The sequence below is a fragment of the Oryzias latipes genome, chromosome 11 (genome assembly GCF_053564925.1).
Source record: "Oryzias latipes strain Hd-rR chromosome 11, Olatipes_Hd-rR_3.1".
NCBI classification, from domain to species: domain Eukaryota; kingdom Metazoa; phylum Chordata; class Actinopteri; order Beloniformes; family Adrianichthyidae; genus Oryzias; species Oryzias latipes.
The window spans coordinates 25,987,997-25,996,324 of NC_136247.1; the positions used below are offsets into that span (position 1 = coordinate 25,987,997).

At 38.1% G+C, this 8,328-nt stretch overlaps 1 long non-coding RNA gene across 1 annotated transcript; it reads left to right on the forward strand.

Moving 5' to 3' along the window:
• Positions 1-4,116: 4,116 nt before the first annotated feature.
• Positions 4,117-5,198, forward strand: LOC144995680 (uncharacterized). The gene is made up of 2 exons (XR_013659189.1): positions 4,117-4,702; positions 4,802-5,198. It is a non-coding gene; the product is annotated as an uncharacterized LOC144995680 (long non-coding RNA).
• Positions 5,199-8,328: the final 3,130 nt, after the last annotated feature.

An 8,328-nucleotide genomic window follows, 5' to 3' on the forward strand; every position in this document is an offset into this window, starting at 1 on the left:
ATGGATGGATGGATGGATTTATAGACATTTGAAAAAGACAGAAAATCTTCTCTGCTACAGACTCCTGGTGTTTCTAAGGACTCATGAGTTCATCATCCTCACATTTAAGAAGCTTGAAACCAGGAATCAGAATCTTTTATCTAGATATATCAATAACGTTTATGTATTTTCTCCAGTACATACTTCTGTGCTTCTGCTCTGTAGACATTTCTACACTAGACAGATGATCTCTGATGTTATTCAACTCTCTAAGCTGACTGGAGTTTGCTTTGCCCAACTTAGGACAAATTCAGACAAAAGTACATTTAGAAACTACGTTGGGTTTAACCATTGGTCCATATCACTGCTATTAAAACAATTTTATATACATATATATTTGCAAATTTAAGCTTTATTACCTAAAAACTCATTTAGACAAAAATATATTCTCAGTTATGAATAGAAGATAAAGTAAAATACATTGAAAATATCCTTCAAACTAGACTTTAATAATGTTTCATTTCTGTTGTAAAAACTAACTTATTAACAAGGATATCTGAAAACAAATGTTAAAAGTGACTAACTGTGGAGTCTTTATCCCAGAGTTGTGCTGCTGCAGCTCCTGTAGGCCAAAGATTCCAAGCTGAACATCCAGAGCTGCTGAGAACAGCTGCAGATGACTGACTCAGTGTGTTTGCATATGTGTGCTGCCTCTCTGCTTCCAGCAGTTAAGAGCTCAGTGTTGATCAGTGGCTGTCCAGACCTTTCAGAGACACTGACACACCTGCAGCACAATGAGGATGTCACTGACTCTGCTGCTGGCTATCCTGGAGCTCCATGTTCAGGGTGAGACTCTCTGCTGGAAACTTGGATTCATCAGGAAACAAACTTCATCACAATTCTTAGATTTCTTTCATCTGGATTCATCTCAATGACTCTTCTGTTTTTCCTTTTTTCCAGGTTCATCAGGTGAAATCACTTTGACTCAGACTCCTGGATCTAAGTCTGTTGTTCCAGGAGAAACTTTCTCCATTAGATGTCAAACCAGTTCAAGTGTTAGCACCAACCTTCACTGGTATCTACAGAAATCTGGAGAAGCTCCTAAACTCCTGATATATTATGCAACAACTCGTCAGTCTGGAGTTTCTGATCGTTTTCGTGGAAGTGGATCTGGCAGTGATTTCACTCTGACCATCAGTGGAGTTCAGGCTGAAGATTCAGGAGTTTATTACTGTCAGCAGAGTAACAGCTTTCCGTTCACACAGTGAAACAACGTCGTACAAAAACCTCTTTCAGCTAAAGAGGAACTGATCTGAATGAACAGCTGCTCTCAACCTTTTTGGTGAAAATGTGGATTTTCCCATAAATTTTTTGATCTTCTAACATCAATGAATCTACCAAAGGAAAACAATGCTTAGCAGGCATTGTAGTAGGTTTAGAGGCTGTCATCTAGAATTAGTTTTTAAAGTTAGAAGACGTTTCACCTCTTATCCAAGAGGCTTTGTCAATTCTGAATTAGCTGGTTATTCCCTATATCTCAGGCCTGTCTGAAAAACTAAAAAGGATTTTCATACAATATAACATCCCAGTTCATCTCAAACCAGTTAAAACTCTCAGAAAAAAACTTCTTCATTCAAAGGACAAAATTCCTAGCTACAAACAGAGTAATGGTGTGTACTCTATCAATTGCAAAGAGAACTGGAAAGAACAGTATGTAGGAGAAACCAAACAACCTCTACACAAGCGGCTTTACCAACATCGCAGAGCCAACCCAAGTGGACCTGAGTCTGCAGTGCACCTCCACCTGAAGGCCACAAACCACTCGTTCGAGGACAGTGAAGTCCGAATTCTAGCCAGAGAGAAAGGATGGTTTGAGTGAAGAGTGAAAGAACCCATCTTTGTCAAGAAGGATAAACCTTCTCTTAATAAGAATGGTGGTCTCAGGTTTATTCTTCCATCCATCTACGGCAGTGTTCTGAAACCTAAACAAACAGAACCAGTTCCACCTGGATCTCAGGTCTGACTCCTCCCCCATGAGCGCATATATACCAGCTCTTCGACCAACTAATTCAGAATTGACAAAGCCTATTGGATAAGAGGTGAAACGTCTTCTAACTTTAAAACCAGGTCCAGATGACATCCTCTAAACCTACTACTATGATGGAACCAACCTGGATGAATGAGAGTCTTCATAGACAATGCTTAGCTAGGAACAATTTAGACACATTTTCAACCATTTTATGTTCTTCACTTTGATACCAGAGGTTCAGACATTAATGTTTGTGTGTTTTTTTAGGAGACAAACATTTACAGCGATCTACAAACTGTACATTCACTACTTTACATTCCATCAAAGTGTCTGCATCAATTCATCAGGGAAAAAAAAGGAAAATAAATGTATTACTGCCGAGATCAGGGATCACCAACCTCATTTACACAACAGTAATGACAAGAAAAACACGTATAAACATAAAACAGTGATTTATTTCTGTTTATCTGCTGAAACATTAGAAAGTCAGGAGGGACACTAGTTGTACTGGTGGTTCAATAGATCAACAATTTTGAAGCCAAGGAAATCATCAATCTTCTTGTCAGAACGGAAAAAAAAAACATTTCAAAATTATATCGAATTCCCTCATGATCTGTAATATTTTTAGAGCATGCCTTGCTGATGCTTTAAGTTGCCCCCATGGGCACTGCGTCGGTGACCCCCAGTATAAACTGTAGCCCACCTTTATCTGACAGTAACAGGATGAACTCCATCAATGCAACAGCAACATAGAAGTTCTGGAAATTATTTTACAAATTTATTGATGTAAATGTCTTACTTAAAATTAATATATTTGTTAGAAATCACAAATGAAACAACTTTGAAGAGTATTTTTTATTGTGCAGAAAGTATCAAATAAGTAACTCATGATAAAAATGTTTTTATAGCACACAAAGAAAGAATATTAAAAAAATCAATGCAGCTGAAATCTCAGTAAAAGCAAAAACACAATAATATTGTCCAGTCAGTCAGGTGGTGACTAGGAACACTGGTTTCTCCACAGAGTCTCTATGACTGGAGTCTGGGAGTCCTTGGTGGCCTCACAGGTCACAGAGTCCAGCTTCTCCCACTGGTCTGCAGGGAGCCTCAGGGTGCTGCTCCAGCTGTAGAGGCCGTCCTTCTGCAGCACCCGGCTCCTGCTCTCCTCCCAGCTGCTGCTGATGCTGCTGCTGCCGCCCACCTTCCAGGACAGAGTCCAGCCTGAAGGGAAGCCATTGTTGGCCAGACACAGGAGTGTGGCCTTCCCCTCATGCATGGAGGGGGACAGCACTGTCAGCCTGGGACGGACATCACCTAGGAGACACCATCAGGTTAGAGGACAGGAAGCACACAGCTGTCAATCAAACTCCTTGACTGTGTGAACGTTGATGTTCTCCTTGAAGAAGTTTCTGTCAGATGTTAGTTTCTGCTCCATCAGTCACTCACTCACACACAGTTTCACTTCCTTTCAGAAAGCTCTCATGCAGATCAGCACACAGAGTCCTCATGAGGACAAACGCTCTTTGGAACCAATGACAGTTCAAACTAGAAGATACATCATTTTCATGTTTGTTCAATTATTTCAGGAACATTTGAACAAATATACTGAAAACATTTTAAGATCATGAGATCGGTCAAAAACATAAACTAATGTAAAAAAAAAACATCTTTATGCCATAAAAAAAAAACAAGAGTTGCTGAAAAGAGGTTTGTGAACACCGTGACCCAGAGAGAGGTTAATGCAGATTTTAGAAATGATGTGAACTAATATAAACTTTTAAATTATTTTGTCAAAATACTGAATTGAAACAAACTCTACTGTGGCAAAAAGACAAGACAAAGAGTTTACGTTTTAAGGCAAATTTAAAGCAAAAAACATTGTATAAGTATCTTATTTTGAAATTCATATGAGATGCTCAATAATAAAAGTTATTTAAGACTCTAAATTGTTTATAAAGAAAAACCTAAACATAATTTAGGAGCTGAAACATTGAAAAAAGGTAAAAATAAAATATAAATATTTTTCTAGACTCTTTAATTTCTTTAAAATAATAAGAGCAATTGAGTTTCATTTTTATATAAATGTTTTTAGAAACTTACTTCCAAGATCTTGTCTGGTTCCTCCACCAAACGTGTACCACAGTGATACAAACTAACTGAGTCGTCGTACAAAAACCTCTGACTGCAGAGAGACACGCTCTCTGACTTTGAACACAACAAACTCAACACAGTCTGACTGGAAAACACAACAGATTGATGAGAAAAAGTTTCTTACAGAAATACTAATAATAATACTTTTAATTTTTTTCAGTTAAATTTAGCTTAATTTTTTCTTTTCAGAAGTACTCTCATATGTACTAGTGGTAAAAAACGAATATTATATTTGAGCATAAATCAATATTTTTAAATCCCATCTGGAATGATTGATTGATCCATTGATGTGAATCCTGATGACAGAGATCCATGTTCCTGTTGGAGTCAGTGGTTGCATTTCCATAGAAACACTTTGCATCAGCAGCTCCATGCTCCAGTGCTCTGGGAGACTTTATAGTCCTGAGAGTTGAAGACTGGATGACTGACAGCTGTCCTTCATCACAGCAGAAGACACAGAAATCCTCCTCCTCCTCCTCCTCCTCAGTCAAACCATGACTTTGATCTGCGTCCTCATCTGGACTCTCCTCTGCTTCATTCAGGGTGAGGAAGATGATGTTTGTGTCATGTGAGAATCATCTGGAGTGCAGCTGAGTTTCTCCTCAGCATCTCATGTTCTTTGTGGTTCTTCTCTCTCTGCAGGTTCTGTTGGACAAAATGTTGTTGTGACTCAGCCAGCAGCTAAATCAGTGCAGCTCAATCAAAAGGTCTCTATTGACTGTAAGGCCAGTCAACAAGTAGCTCACTATTCTGGTTCACAATACTTTCTTGCCTGGTACCATCAGAAATCTGGAGAAGCTCCTAAAGCTCTGATCCGGAGAACATCAGACAGATTTTCAGGAATCTCCTCCAGATTCAGTGGAAGTGGATCAGGAAATGGAATTGACTTCACTCTGACCATCAGTGGAGTCCAGGCTGAAGATTCAGGAGTTTATTACTGTCAGAGTTATCACAGTATCAACAGTCAGGATGTGTTCACACAGTGAAAAGTCATCGTACAAAAACCTCCTTCATCAGAATGAACTGAAACTCATTTGAATGTTTCTGCCTCAAGTTCTTCCAGAGACTGAAACACTGACTGATTTACTGTAGACACACTAAACACACAAAGAAAGACACAATATTTAAGCAGCAGTACCTTTATCTGAGGTTCTTTTACTAAAGTTTTTGTCAATAATGATCTTAATATTTACTAAATAATGGGGGATGGATATTTATTAATATTAACTTCTGTCTTAATATTAACTTCTGTCTGAGATTTATCTTCAGAAAATCACTTATTTGACTAAACATGCCATACAAAAACTAAGTTACACTGTTTCATGAATCTATTAGATCTGCTAATGAAAAAAATCATTTAAATTCACTTTTAAATTATTGTTAGTTCTATAGCACCTTTCATGTAAAAAAACAGTTCATGGTGCTGAACATAAAAACAAACAAGAATGTAGAAAACACCAATCCCCATTCATGCAATAAAATAATGAAATAAGCCCTGCACAATAAATTCACAAAAACAAACACAAGTAAAAGAGAAGAAAGAAACCAGAAGGCGCCGTCTGCCCTGACCTCCCGTTGGGTGTCAGCACAGACACAAACACCCCAGCCAAGGGTGAGAAAACACTCGTAAACAGTCTAATTGGCTAAAAGACATTAAAGAAATATACATGTGTTAAAATATCAGGAAATTAATAGTAAAAATTCTAGATTAAACAAATAAAACAATAAAATTATGCAATAAAACATCATAAAACAGAAGAGTAAAAAATGAAAATTCTAGCTTAGAAAAGTTATGAAATCTAATTAAAAGCTGAGTTACACAGGTGTGTCTTTAATTTCTTTTTAAAAACCTCAACAGTAGATGAGGCCCTCACATCCTCAGGTAGGCTGTTCCACAGACGAGGCCCGTAGAATCTAAACGAGTCCTCGCCGTGGTTTTTTGTCCTGACCCTAGGGACCTTCAGCAGGGCTGCACCTGAGGACCTAAGGGCTTTGGGAGGTTCATCAGTTAAAAGCAAGTCTGATATAAAAGAAGAACTAAGACCATGGAAACTCTTAAAAACTATTAAAAGAATCTTAAAATCATAGTCATAGAATTGGTTGACAGACAAAATTGGACCCCATCCCTCTCAGCTTCAGAACCGATTAACCAATTATTGAGAAGATAATCAATTTAAATGTAGAACAACGTTTCAATAACTAGTCTTTATTCCAGAAACATCTTTCTTCCACAGTCCAGGACTGTGCATCACATGTTGGTTGCTCAGAATAAATTGTCCCTAGATGTGAGTGTGTGGTTGTCTTGCCCTGTGATGAACTGTTCCCCCATCCAGGATGTCCTCTACCTTCAACCAAAAGGTGGATGGGAAAACTCTCATTGTTACATCCCAAAACACACACACACACACACACACACACACACACACACACACATATACACACCAAAAGGCCTGGGGACATAACACTCATGACAACATGGATGGATGGATGGATGGATGGAACATGTTTTTAATTAGTGTTTTGCACTGAATTTAAAACATCTGAAAAAGACAGAAAATCTTCTCTGCTACAGACTCCTGGTGTTTCTAAGGACTCATGAGTTCATCATCCTTACATTTAAAAAGCTTGAAACAAGGATTCAGAATATTTTATCTGCATATATCAATAACCACAACATTTATGTATTTTCTCCAACAAATACTTCTGTGCTTCTGCTCTGTAGACATTTCTACACTAGACAGATGATGTCTGATGTTATTCAACTCTCTGAGCTCACTGGAGTTTGCTTTCCTCAACCTAAGAAAAATTCAGACAAAAGTGAATTTAGAAACCATGTTGGGTTTGACCATTGGTCCATATCACTGGCAATAAAACATTTGTATAAATATATTTGCAAATTTAAGCTTTACTACAAAAAAATGAAACTCATTTAGACACAAATATTTTCTCAGATATGAATAGCAGATAAAGCAAAATACATCGAAAATTTCTTTCAAGCTAGACGTTAATAATGTTTCATTTCTAGTTTAACATCTAACTTATTACAAGGATATCTGAACACAAATGTACGGTAATCTGCTAAAGTGACTGAGTGTAGAGTCTTTATTCCAGAGTTGTGCTGCTGCAGCTCCTGTAGGCCGCCATTATCATTGCTTTTCCGCAATATAGTTTTTCTCATCCTTGGAGGCTAGAATTGGGCAATAGAATTGTCAAGGGACCTGAAATTTGGATTGGAATGAATACTGGTAGACATTGAAAAAAATAGAGAAGTTTAGGCAGCACATTAATTTTGATGCAGCCTATTTTATCCGTGAGAGATAATGGCAGCATAGACCAACGCTGTAAGTCACAATTAACTTGATCCAGTAATGGATTAAAGTTGGTTTTGAAAGATCAGAAAAGTCCTTAGTCACTCTAACGCCTAGATACTTAATGACACATGGAGAGATTTTAAAAGGTAGGTCTGATTGGGGGGGCCTCAGGATTGACAGGAAAAAGTTCACTTTTATTTAGGTTTAATTTGTAGCCAGAGATCTGACCAAACTCCCTCAGCAGAGCTAAAACTGGAGGCATGGAGACAGCTGGATCTGAAAGAAATAATAAAAGGTCATCTGCATATAAGGCTACTTTATGATCTACACCACCCCTTCAAGATACCGCACATAGAGCTAGTTCTAATGGCCGCCGTGAGTGGTTTGATGGCTAGAGCAAATAAAAGAGGGGGAAGAGGACAGCCCTGTCTAGTTCTACGGCCCAAGGGGAAGTATTTCAAGTAGTCATTATTAGTGTGAACACGTGTCATAGGTGATGTGTACAGTATTTTGATCCATGATAGGAATTTAGATCCAAAGCCAAAGCGTCTCTGAGTACAAAACAGGTAAGGCCACTCCACCCAATCAAAGGCCATTTCAGCATCCATGGAGATGACCATTTCGGGGGTGCTAGTTGGAGAGGTGCAGTATAAATATTCATAAGCCGCCTAATATTATGATATGTCTGGTTTTAATAAAGCTAGTTTGGTCAGGACTGATTAATGTGGGAATTATCAGCTCCAAGCATTTTGCTAGCAATTTTGCTAAAATGTTAACATCTGCACACAGCAAAGATAGAGGTCGATATCTGCTGCAGCATCGCAGATCTTTATCTTTCTTTAGGATAAGAGAGATTGT